General features: G+C 38.6%; 1 protein-coding gene across 9 annotated transcripts in view; it reads right to left on the bottom strand.

Moving 5' to 3' along the window:
* The window catches only part of gpat2 (glycerol-3-phosphate acyltransferase 2, mitochondrial), a 171,704-nt gene extending 154,626 nt beyond the window's left edge, over positions 1-17,078 (bottom strand). For 5 of the 9 annotated variants that reach the window (XR_436857.2, XM_006789907.3, XM_006789912.3 and 2 more), the window contains exons 1-2: positions 16,950-17,078; positions 4,502-4,567 (exon numbers count right to left, since the gene is read on the bottom strand). The gene's annotated coding sequence lies outside the window, so the exon portion shown is untranslated. Of the gene's footprint in view, positions 1-4,501; positions 4,568-13,312; positions 13,397-16,801; positions 16,913-16,949 lie in introns of those variants that run through there. The other 4 variants (XM_035907264.2, XM_087848739.1, XM_006789909.3 and 1 more) reach the window with 4 other exon arrangements.
* Positions 17,079-17,465: the final 387 nt, after the last annotated feature.

Here is a 17,465-nt window from a genome sequence, read left to right as displayed (position 1 = left end):
ATTATTGTGACAAAGTTAATCAAATATACAAAAACTAACACTGAATACATTTCCTTTACAACTTTATTATAAATTGGCCAGTTTTGAAACAACCAAGTACTATTTCAGTTTATTTTTATTTTTTAAGTCTGGCTTTTAATTAGGGGTGCTCAATTATGGCAAAAATGATAATCACGATTATTTTCACTGAAATTGAGATCTCGATTATTTGACGATATTTATTTAACAATAACAATGTATTGAATAATGGCTTTAAAGATTGTCAAAAAATAATATAAAATAGTGTGCAAATACTGATAACAGTGAAAATGTTTGCAATACAAAAAATTTATAAAAAATGTAAACATCTATGTTTAGTGAACTTCAAAATACTGCATAATATTTATGCATACAAATAACCAAACATTAAGGCAAGCTGTGTAGCCACACAATGCACAATTGCATCAAACTGACATTGAGGTATGTCAACTAAAGTTGCTGCCTGAACAAAAATAAAATGAAACACTGAAAGTAGTAACTTTTGATTGAAATAAATTATTGAATAAATTTGTAGTGTTGCTCTGTGGTGCAGCTACGACACCGTAGCCAAGTTTACACACTATGTCTACTTGATCCACGTCTGACTCCGCAAACCCATAATGTTTCCACACCACTGAAGTTGTTTTACCTCTCTTTTCAACCAACGGCATTCTTTCATCAGCAGCCATTATCCTCTCCAAATAACTTCTGCTTAGCTTTCCGAGCTTTCCGAGCTTCCCTCGGGTCCTCTTAATTGTTGTGACGCATGTTCGAAACGCAGAGAGGTGCGATCAATTTGCCACACGGAGCAGCGCGAGAGTAAAGCACAAGGGAGGTGCTAATAATCAGCTCAGTCATTTTTAATGATCGTTGAAAGCCCAGATTGTAATTTAGATTAAAATTTGATTTATTGAGCAGCCCTACTTTTAATTTTATTTAAATTAGCTGAAATGTTTTTGTATGCTTATAATAACATTAGCTCTGAAATGTTAAATTTTCAGGACAGCCAACCGTCATGTGCTACCAATAGTGAACCAGACCCAATGAATCTGGAGACAAAGGCAGCTGTAGGCAACATTTATTCCTTCCACAGGTTCAACTACTATAGAAGTTTACTTCTTCTAGATGGAGGGCGTTGAAGTTCTCTTCTACTTATCTGGGCTCGAGTTGTGAAAAGGAAGTGAGTCTGTGCTTTTCAGAAAGATTTTTTGAAAACAGTACACAGTAGAAATTGATTATACAAGACTCCTGAAGCATAATAAAAGAGGTGGTGGTATGAGTCTGCATTATTAACCCCTTTTCTCACTAAAAACAATTAGCCCACATCTAATTGAAATGTGTGACCCCAGGATGCTTTTTAATGTGTTTTTCATAATATTTAGACACAATGACTTTGATCTTAAGTCCTAAATCAAATCTGACTTGTCTTGTGCTTTGTTTTGAGCAGCTTTTTAAGGCAAATCTCCAGATTGTTGACCTTGAACTTTGTGCTGTCCGACTATACATGTATATAAATACTATATCTCTGGGGTTAGTCGTATTTGTGCAGCTAAAAACTAAGCCAAAGAAGTTAGACATATGACTGGAATCAATGAGATTAAAACTACAAACTAAGTCTTAAGAGTTACTATAAAACAAATTAGCTTTTAGATGGAGAAAGAGGAAGGCTGAGTCTGAACACAAAAAGTCAAAATAAGTTTTCTACATATGCTGGCTGGACTTAACCTTAGATACAGGATAAGGAGTTTACAGATTCAGAGGGTGCTCAGAGAACAATCACTGCTCCTTCATATTCAAAGGGTTTGTATGGGCATGAAATCAGGATGGCTCTTAGTAGGGGTGGGCGATATAAACGATATACGATAGAAATGATATAAATTTGGCCAACGATTTTGACTATACCGCTCTACCGCGATGCGTGTTGATGATGTCATCAAGCTGCGCCTGTTTTGGTCGAAAGCATCGTAGTGGCTACAACCATTATCATCTGCAAATTATGGCGGGCGACAGTCATAGCAAAGAGATGAAGCACTTTTGAAATATGGGGAAAGCCAAAAACTGCGCTTCCTCCACTTCCGTAACATTGATTCATTAATGTTGAATTCTCTCGCAGCTGTTCTATTCCCATGTTGTTGCAGTATATTAATAACTAACCTCGTATTGTGGATGAATAATCTCAGTTGTTCTCCTGACTGAAGTTTGGCCCGTGTATAGCATCCTGCTATGCGATTGCATTTGTCTCTAACCACCAGAATCCGTCACGTTAACTTTTAATGAGTGGAAAAAAATTGGCGTTCATCCTCCAGCTTCACTGTGCTAATGTTATGCTAACATAGCTGTGTCGCTAGCAATCACGTAGCACAACATTATATACCAGGTAGTCCAACTTCAGTAACCCTGCAAACGCCACTGCTGTTTAGTTTTCTGTCTTCATTTATGTTGGAAGTGGTAGTAGAGCTGTACGTTTGAATTAGTTTCAAAAATCTCTCAGTCAGAACATGGTATGTCATGTTTAGGTGGAAACTAGCGAGCTAACTTCCTGTTAACTTCTAACTCCGTTAAATTTATTAACTTCTGTTTTCATGGATGCATGGATGTTAAATTGTTACACCTGGTAAAGCAGCAACGCTGATGATTTCATTAAAGATGGAAGAATTTAGACCGTTTTAACTCTCAGTGTTCGTTTGACTTTGGGACCTGAAGCGGACGGAGTTTTGGACCCAGATTACTCTGCGAAGCTCCTCACTACGGCAGCCGTAATGCTCTGACAATCGATCAAGCAGTGCGGCTTACCAAAGTTGTACTAAAACATTTTTTAACAGATTTCTGCACGCCCAAATCGGTTCGAGGTCAGTAAGCACAACCAGAATTCATACATAAGGCACACTCTAGATTTTTGAGAAAATTAAAGGATTTTAAGTGTGCCTTATAGTGTGGAAAATATGTTATACAGAAGAAAAGAATATATCGTGATATATATCGTTACCGCACGTGCTTCAAATTATACCGCGATATGGATTTTAGGCCATTACATCACAGGCCTCTCAGGTCTGCCCAAATGGTAAGAGGCCCTGGGGCAGAAATACCAGAGATTAGATATTTTTGTTGTCCGAGGGAGCATTTAAGGATCCCGCAGCAGGAGTTGGAAAACAATCCCGAGAGAGACATCTGCACTAACTCGCTTAGCTGCACTGCTACTACACGCATCACAACAGAATGGAGAGATGGATCGAGTTTCACAACACTTCTAAAACTCAAATGCAAATCAAATAGGCTATATTCTCGCCCAGGTCCAGAATGGTGATTTGTCTTTGTATCGCTCTAGTGCCAGTGACTCTGAGCGGACGCACAAATATTTAACAAGTCTGTTACCAACACCTTCCCCATGTTTATTATTCCCGTCATTTATTTTTCTTACTCTTGACATCTTTTTTTTTTTGTCTTTGTGTTACAAATGATTGATCTCAGGCTGAACAGAATTTAGCACACTCACTAACCACACTTCCAAAAATAAAGCATTAAAAAAAAATCTATCCATCCATCTTCTTAACTGCCTTTTCAGTTCCGGGTCATAGGAGGGCTGTAGTCTATCCTAGAAGCAATGTACAACCTGGACTGTTAAAACTGAAAGACAGACAACTATTCACACCCACAGGCAAGTTTAGTCACCAATTAACCTAACATGTATGTGTTTGGACTAGAGGAGGAAGCCAGAGTACCAAGAAAAAACCTACACAGGCACAGGGAGAACATGCAAGCTCTACAGACAAAGACTCCAGCCAGCTTGTGGATTAGACACCAAGACGTTCTTGTTGTGAGGAGACGGAGATAACTGCTGCACCTCTGTAGTGCTGTGCAGAGCAACACATAAACACGAGATACAGCTTGTTAAATTTAAAAAAAAAAAAAAGTTTGTGTCCTTTTCTTTAAAAAATAAATAAATCCTAAGACTTGAGCCATATTCATGCTCTTTTGTAGGACTACTGGATTTAAAATAGGAGTAGACATGCACAGGCTTTGAGATGCAAAGATAAATTTTGAATGTATCATAGTGTTCACCGAGTATGGCTGGCCAATTTTGTTTTGCTATAAAATATGTATGAGGGGTGTCAAAATGTCGCAAAACTTTCTTTTTTTACAAAGACATCTTTTCTATATGATAACAATTTATTTGTGATCAGAGAACTTTCATTTATTTTAAATTCCTCTCAAAACACCACATTCAAAGTTCAAAGAGCGTTTCTTTTTGCCACTGTTAACAAAAATACTTGTAATAGTGACAACAACTTCCTGTTGCTATGGTCACTTTTAACATGGCAACTAAGTTACCTATTCAGAACAGTTTCAGATCACTGACCAAGACGTTAACATCTCAAAGACAGCTGACCCTCCAGAGCATTTACTGGAAGGGACTTAAAACAATGGACTCAAATGTGCAAACATATTAATAAGACTATGATGGCAAAGACAGAATCTGTCCTACCTTAAGCTGAAGCGGCAACAGGGTTTGTCAGGTGAAGACCACTGGAGAATGGACGCTCAGCGCTGTCTTGAAAGAATCAAAAATACTTGTTAGGACCATTAAGTAAGATGAGATCAAATTTAAAAAATATCAACAAATATGACACAAAGTCTTGGTACTGTCAAATTATCACTACAAAATATGTTTCTAAGCGACATGAGCCAGAAAGAAAAGCTTTAACTTTACCCATAATTAAGTGACACCAAGACTGAGTTAGTGAAGAGATAAGGTTAAAATGAATTTTCTAGACAGGACAGCAGCTACATCACTTATTCATAAATTTTTCCATAGCTTAGCTGTGCACTGCTGACCAAGACATTGAGATCAACCCCGAAGGCACCCCCAAAGCTACCTACAGAACTGTCCTTGGGTGCATAAAGAAATCCTTTAACATTACATTTCAAACAATACATGCATGCGCATGGGCGTCTGTGTGTAGGCAGGTGTGCAAAGCAGGTCATGCCACGCACAGGCTTTTTTTTTTGGCTGTGTAAACTGAATGTGGCACATCTCCCCTTCCAGCAAGGAACAGTTGTCACCCCAACGATGAAATGAGAGCAAAGGAGAAAGCCTTCAAGGAATGAAAGCGTGGCATCTTCACTGTGATTAGGTATTCACTAACAGACAAGTCAAATCAGTGGTAATAGGAAGACATCAATGCAGCGAGTGAAGACAAATGAGACAGGAGAGGGATAAGATGTGAGAGGAAGAGAAATCCTCTGACTAAGAGCTCAATTGATTGCAGTGAACGAACACTATATTTTTTTTACCATGATATATGCAAACTGTATACAGCTGGACATTATTGTTTTAATGAAGGTAATCCAATTCATTACCAACTGTCGCTGAACAGCCCTGTGCACATGCAGCCACTTGAAATGTGGATCAGCTCATGTAAGATGACACACATATAGGCTTCCCTCACATAGTACCAGTCAGAGGGTGAAAACTGTCTCACTTTATTTTTTTCATTTTTCCTTTACCCTAATATGCATAGCAAGAAGGCTGCAAGTAGTAGTCTTCTAAAATCAATTAAAGTTTTAATGTTTGTCTGGATATTCGTGCAGAAAACACTTGTGATTCCATTTCAAAATGACTAAATTTATTCTTAAATGCTCATAATAAGCCAGACAGCTGCAGATGCATCTGCCAGTTTATTTAATAATGTAAAATTATGAAAGATGGTATGTGAAAAAGCACTGCCAAGTTTGCTGAAGTAATCCATATTCTATCTAAATGCGCATTTTATTATCTGTTTTAATTATGTCCTTGGGTGGCTGTAGCTCAGGCGGTAGAGCAGGTCCTCTACTGATCGGAAGGTTGGTGGTTCGATTCCTGGCTTCCCCCAGTCTGCATGCCAAATCCATCGGAGTATGAATGTGTGTGAATGTTACTTAGAAAGCACCTAGAACAATGTGCTTGTGCGAATGGGTGAGAACGGGTGAATGCACAAGTTGTGTAAAGCGCTTTGAGTGCTCAGAAGAGTAGAAAAGCGCTATATAAGAACCAGTCCATTTACCATTTTATAGTTTGAGATAGAATATGACATCAAATCTGTGACTAAATCTAACCTTGATCACAGCATCGTTTATCATTTTTAAAAATTCCCATGAAGACACCTTTTCAGAAAAATTCATTTTTAGTTTATCAGCGTGAGCCAAGCTGTATCGTGATATAGTTTAGTTTGTCAATCAGTAGAGAAACGTGCAATCTGATGCAGAGAGCATATAAATCAAACTCTTATTATAAAATAAAAACTACTGAAAGTTACGGGGCCTCTTCAGATATTAATTCAGAATTATTAAGTTCTGCAACAGAAAGGAGTATATTGTTGCACTGATGTCAGATTTTTATTAAACGAGTCTCTAAGAGTACAAATGTTATTTATCTACTATCCTCCAATAGGTATTTTTCTTCTTGCCAGATAGTGGGTACAACAATAATAATAATATTAATAGTAATGGTAATAAGTTCAGGTGGAACATCACATCAATTGATTAGTATTGGCATGCTAATATAGTCCTGAGACTACAGTTACGATATCAATACGTCTGCCTGTTTGCGCTCATCCCACACAATCTTATTTAAAACCATACAGAAATATGATGAATGGTTAGAAATCCTTCCTGCAAGTATTTTATTTCTGAGGCTAATATTTTGTTCAATCTGGTAATACCACTGTACCCTGTCATGTGTCAGCATTTTTGAAAAACAATCTCCTTAAAAAAGCAGCAGCACAGGCCATCAGGGAGGAAGCTTATCACAGGGATTTATGCTCCCAGTAATTCTGCACACACGAAGTAAATGTATATCTACAGATTTATGGGACTGAGTCCTGCAGGAGTCTCCAGCCAGAGAGCGGGACTATCTTTCCCCTAAACAAATCCAAAAAGAAAATCCATGCAAGAATAAACTGCAATTATATGTGCTATAAATATAATAATTTCACCTAACATTAAATCATAATGAGAATAATTTTCAATATCCTTTGGGGTTAGCAGTAGCCATATAATAAAGGCACACTGTGTTTCTAGAGCGGACGTTTTTGTTTTTTTTATTCCAGCATTTTCAAAGCTCTGTACACCCACATACATGTAGGTGAGCTCAGTTACTTTGATCAACCTCGGCTGGATCTCAAAGGCAAGTAATGCTCTGACTGCATAGATACCTGACCTGAACAGAGGAGGCTGTGATAGCTCTCTGTATAATGATGCTGAATTTAGTCGAGTTTATAGTAATTAAGCTGTTCTAGAAGCAAACCTAATGTCCACTGTTTATCAGCTGATTGGTGCTCTGATAATTGAACTCTTACTTAAAGAGACGCCCTAAGGTTTAATCTTGGCTCTGTATTTGTGTGTCCTTGTACTGAATTTGATCGTTTTTGTGTGCAAGTTTAACTAACTCTAAAGTTTGAATCTGCACTGCTTATTCATTGTGTGTCGGAGTGGGTGTGTAGCAGCAGTAGATTAGAGAATGTCTCAACATATCCTCTTAATTGAGATAAAATTATCATATTTAAAACTTAAGACATAATTAATGGTAAGACTTATTTGAACAGTCTAGTAGGAACAGGGTTTGGTAGACACAAATGAATCTGCACTGGGGAAAGAATTAATGAAGTTAGTATAGAAAAAGTGACTGGAGAGAAAGAGTCTTAAATAATATCAGCAGTTACTGAAGTTGCTGTACTTAATCATAAGTTGGTGGGACAGCCGTGAATTATTTTGATTTGATTATTGTTATTTAAATTTATTCTTATTTATTTGCTTTATTTGTTTATCTGACAGCTTTATTTGTGGGTTGGTAGTTTGCAGTTACAATATTATTTGTAAATAAGTTCATCAAGTAATGTCTACTTAAAGTGGCTTAACCAAACTCTGTTTCTTTGTCAGCCCAGTTGCAGTACTGAAAAAACACTGGGGGTTGTTCCCAGTAACATGTCTTAGCTTTTTTTATGGAGCAGCAAATTTTCCTTTCCCCACTCCATTTTCTCTCCAGCTTATGAATTATTTGCTTCAAGGTGTACGTTTATGAGTTATACTAGGAAGCCAAACCTATATGATTTGTTTCTTTCTCAGAGAAGCCCACAAGCCAGCATCATACACAAAGAGGAGCTAACACTATTAACAAGATAATGAACCTCTATGGGAGTTTCGGTAGCTGCACACGGCAGAACATAACAAAGGAATAAATTAAATGTTGTTCCACTTTCAGAAAGACGTATTTTGTCTGCTGTACACTATGACAGAATTCTTTCTATGGTTAAGAGAAAAAAAAAAAATCATAATATCTTACCCTCTCAAGGACACTCTCAAGAAGTCAGGGTCTACAATCAAGAGACATCTTCATAAATGTATATACAGAGAGTTTACAAAAACGTGCAAACTGCTGGACTCACTCAAGAACAGGGAGGCCTTTACCTTCGACACTTTCCAAATGAAATAATTCACACAGACAAAAAGATAGGCGGAAAGAAGCGAGCAAAAAAGCCATCACTGAGTGCTGGCCCAGAGCAACCGACCCACGAACACCTTGTTCAGACACACTGTTAAAAATCTACATGCTTAGGAACAGCTGACATATGCAATAACACTTCAAAAAGAGGTGGGAGAGAAAAGGTGGGAGAAATGGCTGTTATTTAGCCCACAAAAGCTAAGCTAATCGTACGAGGTGGAAGGAGTCGTTTTTCTTTTATGGACAATTTTGTTTTATTGTGAATCTTATCCCATGACCGTATGTACTATTATTGTTGTTTGTGTTGTGTTCCAGTTTGCTTTGTGTTTATGTGCGTGTGTGTGTGCTCAGTGTTTGTGTGTGTGTGCTCAGTGTTTGTTTGTTATTTGTAAAAAATCTGCACATAAAAGGAGAACACAATGTCCAGGCATTTACAGACAACATTTGTAAAAAATCTGCACAGAAAAATTTTTAAATAAAAATGTTACAGCACATATGGCTTCCAGTGTTAATGGGCCACTATCAGTGTTGGTCAAGTTACTTGAAAAAAAGTAATCAGTAACTAATTACTGATCCAAACAGAAGGACCTCTGTAGCATGGACATGGTTTGGTTATGGTGAGTTTGACACGGAGCATCCTCTTGCAGACCATTACATTGGGAAACCATTTGAATACAAGCGCGCCGATCCACACAGGTGTGCACACAGGTGTTCACTGTTTGTAGACTTAAATCACACCTTTCTTGGCTGCTACTTCAAAGCACATTGTGCGCTGTCTGTCCTGCGTGCTGCACAACAACATTCAATATTTAGTATTTACTGCTGTTTACACTTAGCTAGATTAATGCGATGGTGTTGTGTATAGTATGTTGCTTTGTTTTGTTTTGTTTTTTGCTTGTTTTCTATTCTTTTTCTCTCAACAGGTGATCCCGGAGATATTTTTTTTCCCCCTCTTTCTCACTGTCCCTCTCCCCTTCTGTTTTTCTTTTCCTTCCTCTTTCTTTCTCCCTTTCCTATCCCTCAGTCATGTCTGTCCCGTCTGTAACAACTGAAAATAAAATAAAATAAATAATAAAAACAAAGGTCGATCAAATGGACCAATACGGCAATGCCATGATGATCCATTTGGCAAAATAAATCCATTGGGTATCCTTGTTGGTCTTCAGACAACAATTCTGACGGCTAAAGAACCAAATGGGACAGGCAGGAAAAAAAAAAAAAAAATCTGCACATAAAAGGAGAACACAATGTCCAGGCATTTACAGACAACATTTGTAAAAAATCTGCACAGAAAAATTTTTAAATAAAAATGTTACAGCACATATGGCTTCCAGTGTTAATGGGCCACTATCAGTGTTGGTCAAGTTACTTGAAAAAAAGTAATCAGTAACTAATTACTGATCCAAACAGAAGGACCTCTGTAGCATGGACATGGTTTGGTTATGGTGAGTTTGACACGGAGCAGAAAACTGTAGTTATGCCGCAAACTGGTCCCCACCACAAACTCAAACACAACAAACATCTTCTACCACCTACCAACAGGAATCACATGAAAGAGTACGGAGAGAGTTTACGGATGAGAAGCAAAAAAGAACTGTCAGGTGATCAAAATAAAATATCTGAGAATATATAGTTTCATGCATCGGTCAAAACACTCGACTCCAGGTACACAACACCCAGCTGAAAACACTTCACACAAGTTGAGTTGCCCGAGATTCACAGAATTTACAGAAAACGCACTATTGTGGGATATATATTGTTATCAGGATGATATGTCTTATATTGGGATATGAGATTTTGGTCATATCGCACAGCCCTAACCCAAGAGATTCTCAGGACAAAGCAATGGGGTGCTCTTCAGTATGTCCAACTCAGACACCTGAGCTCAAACTAATATAGCAGCTTCTCAATCATGAAACACAAAACTAAAAGCAAAAGGACTTCCAAAGAAGAACCAACTGAAAGCAGCTGCAGTAAAAGCCCTCGAGTTAAAGCTGAACGTCCGCATCTCAATCTCATATTGACGGATTTAAAATCCACTGAGGTCGTGTACAGCAGCAAAATTACTTTGCTCAACAAAAATATGGATATACTGTAACTGCCAATGTTGTTGTGGTCCTGGGTGTCTGTAACACACTTGTTGTTTTTCAGTTCTTATATTTTCTGGTTTTAATTTTTACCTTCTTCTCTCCTATATTTAGTTCCTTAATGTTTTCTTTGAAGGTTAATGTTCTCTTGCATCCAGAATTAATGTTATTTCCTGCTTTGCTGCACTCTCAATACATTTACCTTCACCTAACTCTTTGCACCTGTATGTCTTTCAAGCCTTAGTCCAGTCACCCCAAATGGTGTATATATAGCCTCATCTTTTTCTTTGCTTTTAAGTTCCATGTGTCTTTTCTGCCCTTTTAGTGGATTCCTGTTTTTGTTTACTTGCCCGTTGAAACTCAGTGCTCCATTTTTTTGGCATCAGCAATGAACATTGCATGAACCAACAGCCTTTGAGTCCTGTACTTGGGCACTCTCTCCAACATTATCCCAACAGACTTGTTAAACCGATCATAAAGAACATTTCTGAATATCTACTTCTTGCTGGCTTGTCAAACTTGTTTTCACATGATTATTGACAAAGATTTTTAGTGGAGCTTTGTGATCTGGTTCAAATTTTTGTAATGAATAAAACAGACAGCTTTTGGAGACAAAATATATTTGTCACTGCTAGTTCTTAAATTCTGCATCACTTCCATCATATCACTACTACTAACATGCACTTTGTTTGCTTCAACACTGAGATTATGTCACTACTTGAGAGTTAGTGCAGATAATTGGGGTCATTTTCAAAATCATGTTAAAATAATTACTGAAATTTCATGTAATGATGGGGCTAAAACAGAAAACTAAGCGTATGATTTTATAACATTTTCTAGGTGGTTCCAATTTATGAATTTGCCATCACAAAGAAAACAATTTACCGTATTTCCCGGACTACAAAGCGCACCTGAATATTAGCCGCACAAGCTAAAATCAGGGGAAAATCCTGTTTTGTACATACATTAGCCGCACCTGACTAAAAGCCGCAGGTGTTTCAATGTTGACTTATCATATGTAAGAGAATATGCACAAAGGGAATTGTCAGGAAAGAGATGGCTGTTTGGAGACACACCCCTTTTATTAATATTTTGAAAAACAAGTTATGGGTACATATTTGCATAACTTTTTAGGCATATGTACAAGTAGCGGTAATTACAAGTATGAAACATGTACTGTGCTTCATAAATGAGTAACAAATGTAATACATAACAATAACCTACAGCACACCAGAAAAATAGATTCGGCCTACCTTTTAGGCTCAGGTGCAGTGACACAGCTTTAACAAGAAGAAAAGTCAGTCATTCACCACCATCTTCCTGCGCACTAAAACCACCAAAGTCCTCTTCTCCAGTGTCGAATACGAACAGGCTCAGGATGGCTACGTCATCCACTCTCCGCTTCTCTCCTTCGTTGTCACTTTCAAAACCAAAGAAATCCTCGTTGTCAGTGTCAGAGTCGAACACCCTCAGAAGGGCCGTGGCGGTGTCCTCCTCTCCATCATGCAGCAGTCCAGCCCTTCGAAATCCGTTGGTGATCATGGATGTTTTCCACGCTGTCAGATTCCACCGGTGAAGTTGAGCATAACTTGCTTTTCGCAAGTTTATTGCTGCTCATCATCCACGCCTCCCGCTGAACGAGTAGCGCTACTTTGAAGTTTGTTTTTCCCGCTACTTGTACGGCACTATGTTGCCTGGCGGATGGACATGTGACCAACATACCACTCTTGAACCACGATACTGTGTGTCTGATCACATGCCCTTCCGCCAGGCAACGTAGTGCCGTACAACAGCGGAGCAAACAAAACAAATCGTCTTACGATATGACAAAAAATCATGGACAATCCATAGAAAAGCCGCATCTGACTAAAAGCCGCAGGGTTCAAAACTTGTGCAAAAAGTAGCGGCTTATAGCCCGACAATTACGGTACACAGAATCTAAATTATGGCTTAAACCTAATAATATTTTAATTATTGATTAGTCAGTTGTTGTGGTTCAATTTAACCTGATAGCCAGTGTGGTTTCCTCACCTCTTCTGCAGGGCTGCAGTGCCAAACTCACAGTCTGTGTCTATTTTGACATAAACACGGCACAGCTGTAAAAACCCTGAAGGCAGTGAATTACAGCAGCTAAGTTGCACAACACCTGTGGAAAATCCAGGGTTATCTGATTTTTTTTTTAAAATCACCACCGTGTGAAGAGATCTGCAGTTTTTTTCTCTGCAAACCAAGGGATGAAAATGTTATCATTCTTATTGCTAAAAAAGCATCAAGGGCTGAATTTGCCCAGCCATAAATCTTGTACTAAACCAGCAACTGTGTATAATGTGAAAAGGCTCAGCAGCTGGTTAAAAGCAGCACATGAAAATACTCTGAAGAAGTTATCAAAAGAAAGAAAGAAAGAAAGAAAGGTGAAATATCTGGTGAAACTGGCTGAAAGCCAAAGTATCACAGACTATGATCTGTGCTGACTTTGTTAACTTGTTTAATATTTCAGAGCCTCCTTTACGTGTAGGCTCTGACTAAAGCACAATGTTGTTGTTTTTTTTATGATTAAACTACAGCCACATAATAGCCAAGGCAGAATGTCAGAAAAAAGTGCATAGGCCTTTTCTTAAATGTGGTAATAATATCAATAATCACTTTTACAGAATTTACAGAACTTGCAATATTAAAACAAAAAGCCAAAATACATCAAATGAAAGAAAGAAAAAATGAACGCAAAACTCACATAATTTTTATAAATATCCCTGTGGCGCCCATCTGAATGTGTCTCACCCTGTCCATAGCACTCGCCTCTGTCACGCCAGTCCTCTGTACATCCATGAACCTCCTCTGATATCTTCGTATTTTTCCCCTGCCTGGTAGCTCCGTATTCAACATCCTTTGCAGGGCTCGCAAAATCGCTAGCCCGACATCCCGGGGCTAGCGATTTCTCCAGTCGGGCTACCAAAATCTATCTCTGCCCTGCCCGTCGGGCTATCTTATGCCGGGCTCACACTGTGCGATTTTGTCAGTCGCGCGATTCAGCTCCTGCTCAAACTGCACGATTGACTCGCAGGGGTTAAAAGTTCGTAGGTCACGATGCAGGGTCTCACACTATACGACCCGATGCTCTGATGCGACCCGAGTGCTCACACTGTGCGTCCATAAAATGAAGGTTATAACAGAAATTCTGTCGCTCGCTCTCCCTCTCTGTCTTTCACTCACACAGACACGCACACCACCGCCATCAACTTTGCTAAATTGCTAATGAAAAACATTGATCAGGCAGCTGTGATTGAGCAGCAATGTCTATCCAACTATTTTCACGGTTGTTGTGGTCGTGATAATTTTGTGAGGCCACATCGAAAAGGCTCGGATGAGCTTTCCAAAGTTCTACAAGTGCCTCCATCGCTTGTGTCCAGATCACACGCTGCACTGCCGTGCTGCGCCGTCTTTTTCGCTGACATTTGTGTTTGCGCGTGCGCAGTGTGAGAAACTGCGGCGACACCCTCACGACGGTCGCGAGGATTTCAAACATGTTTGAAATCCTCACGACCAAGCGATTGATGATCGGGAGCTGGTCGTGAGGTGTTAATCGCTTCTCGTTACCCCACGTATACTACACGATGCACGACGCACGACGAAGGCCAAAATCGGGCCGATCGCCAAAACGGTCGCACGACTCAAAAATCGGCTCAAAATGGGCCAAAAATCGCACAGTGTGAGCCCGGCAATAGGAAGGAAAAAGATATGTCAATGCTTTTGCATTCTTTCGGAAATGTATCTGGGTAATTATGTCATTGGCATCGGTGAGCCAGAATTTGCGCTTGTTTTTTGCTTTCACTTTGCAATCGCGCGAACTATGTATAGAGAGCGACAGTACTGATTGGTGAGTGATGATAATTTGCGCACCAATTCCTCTGACATCGTCTTATCAATCGTTAGCTTACTATGCAAACATGACAAGTGAAATCTCCCGCAGCTTAAACGTGTGAGAGTTTGATCGCGCAGAGAATCGCTGAGCGTTACGTGAGTGCGTGTGTAAAAGCAGCAGGATATATATTTTAGTTCTGCTGAGTTAAATAAGACAGGTCAGGGTGAAGAAGTGACAGCCAAAGAAAAGCTTACCACAAAACGGAAAAGTTATGACAAATCAGACTATAAGGCAAAAAGAAAGTGCAGCTTTATGGTTTCATGGACAAAAGAATTTCTGTGGCTGCAATATGACGAGCTAAATAACCAGGGCTGCACATAAGTGGTCCGCAGGTGCGCATTCGCTGTCAAAATAAAAAGAGCGCACAAGATAAGAAGTTGCAATGCGTGTTTGCGTACATAAGATTTTCTGGAGGAGGACAGACATTTGTTTAGAACTCTTAAAGATGTCGAAGAAGCTCCTTTAAGCAATTACTTTGGTGTTCCTCCACCTCCAAAGAAATGTCAGAAGGAGTCCGAACCACAAAAGAAGCGCGTATTCTCGGAAAAGTGGTTGCAGGAGGTGAGCTGGCTTCAAACAAATGATGAACGCACAGAGATGTGGTGCAGAATGTGCCGTGAAAATCCCACTCTAGCGGACAAAAACAGCCTTTTATATGGACGCAAACGCGCGTTGCAACTTCTTATCTGGTGCGCGTCTTTCATTTTGACAGCGAATGCGCACATGCGGACCACTTATGTGCACCCGTGTAAATAACATAATGTTCTGCCGGGTGTGTTGTTGGTTTTCCCTCGATTTCCGAGTCGACAAGCGCCTTTGTTACTGGGGCCAGTAATTTTAAGAAAGGCCCCCATTAGAACCCATGAGAAATGCATTATTGCTCAGTCTGCAATATCTTTCCCAGAACCAACACCAATTGCAAATAACATACTAAAAATAAACCTGAGACATCTGTTTAGATCAGCATACTATGTTGCAAAGAGTGAACTACCACTGGCACAATTTAGCAGTCTTTGCAAACTTCAAAAAGCAAATGGCCTCGATCTTGGTTCCACTTGCCTCTTACCTGTGACTTCAGTGGAAATTTCAAATTCAGGATCTGACACAGACTGATTCATGTCCTACACAGTTCTTACAAGTTCATAGAAATTTCTGTTCAATTAGAACCAAGTATTTGAGTTGATGATTGTAATTTTTATACAATGTTGTAATTTGTGTTTTTTTGATTGTTTTGTTTCCGTTACAATATTATACTTTAATGTATAATATTGTAAAGGAAACAAAACAGGAAACAAAGCATCAATGAAAAAAATTGCTCTCTTTTTTATTCGGGCTACTTAAATTTATTTTGGGCTACCAAAAACTGAAGAGTCCCTGCCCGAAGGGCTACCAGGGATTTTGAAATTTTGCGAGCCCTGCTTTGTCAAGTATATCCACTATCCTTCCTCTACTCATGTCCAAACCATCTCAACCTTGTCTCTCTAACTTTGTCTCCAAACTCCTTTTTGTCAGCATCACTATCTCCAAACCATATATCATAGCAAGTCTCACTAACCATATTACTTGCTGTAGCCTCTATTTCAGTATTTTTATGAGTGCCCAGTTAATTAACCTAATCCAAACATTTGATGTACTGCAATATAATCTGTTTACATGGATGCAAAATGCTGACATTTAAAATATTTGAATTTAAAAAAACACTTTGTTTTCCTACTGCTTAGACACCAACAGAAAAAAGCATTTATAGTTGTGAATTCAACTGTATTTAAGATATTTATTTGGCCTTATGGGCTTTTGTCATTTCTACTTTAAATGCTGCATAAACCAAAAAAATAAAAATAAAAATCTTACTAGAGGGTGAAAAAGATGTGATTATTATTTAAACATTAACCAGCACTGTCAGCAAAAATAAAAATAAAAAAATGGGCACAATCATTTATCCCAGCATAACAACACCTGTAAACACTGTAAAGCACTTGAGATAAATACTTCTTCTAAGAAAGTCTTTTGGCTACCCAGGGCAATTAACATTAATCAAAACGCTATCCCTAGATTTACAGCAGACTGAGCAGGCTCGTTAGCTGTTAGCTAACTTGGCCTTAGCGACTGAGCAGATAAAGATGACTGGGCTCGTGATTCACCATATGCTGCCCGTTTCTGATATTTACCATCCCAAAACAAACACAGCAGCCCCTGGAGTGTTTTATCTTTACAGCTGCAGAGCAAAAAAAGTGCCAATTAAATAAGCTTTGGGCAAATATCAAAAGTCCTGTGGGTCAACTTGTTCTCACATCTGCTCACCTGCCTCATGAAGCGCTCCACAGCACCTGTGCACAGATAGCTCAGAAGTTAGCAGCCCCGCGTGCGCAATCAATGAACATCACAGCATCTGTTTTTTTCCGAGGTAAGCGTTTAAAATCCACAACAGTGTGCTTAAAAAATAACTCACCGGAGTTTTTAACACGTTTCCTGTATCCACAAAGACCCTACTCCCCTCCAAAAATACAGCAAAATCGAGACCGTAGAAAAATAACTGAGCTTTTAAGAAAAGTGCAGTTGGTCTAACTCACGTTCAAAGATGTCTACCGGAAATGGAATAGTGTAATCTCCTTGCTGTTTGTGAAAATGTTATATACCTGCAATATAACAATATTGGAATAGATTCAACAAGGTGTTGGAAACGATCCTTTATACATTATCTGTATAATGTATAATAATTTATATTTCAGAAGCAGCGGTAGTTTTATTGTCAAATACACATATACATAAATACAGGTGGTTTATACTATGCAATAAAGTTCTTATTTCTAATAGAATAAAATTTGGTTTTATAAATTATATAAAATTCTCTCATTCAACAAGATAAAATTAAATACATAAATAAAATAAGTATCCCAAAAATTTGGGGAGAAAGTAAAAAGTAATAAATATGCAATAAATGAAAAGAATTAAAGAGACCTGGGGC

The sequence above is a fragment of the Neolamprologus brichardi genome, chromosome 12 (genome assembly GCF_056152115.1).
Source record: "Neolamprologus brichardi isolate AB-2024 chromosome 12, ASM5615211v1, whole genome shotgun sequence".
Taxonomy (NCBI): Eukaryota; Metazoa; Chordata; class Actinopteri; order Cichliformes; family Cichlidae; genus Neolamprologus; species Neolamprologus brichardi.
This window is presented reverse-complemented; position numbering and strand designations above follow the sequence as displayed.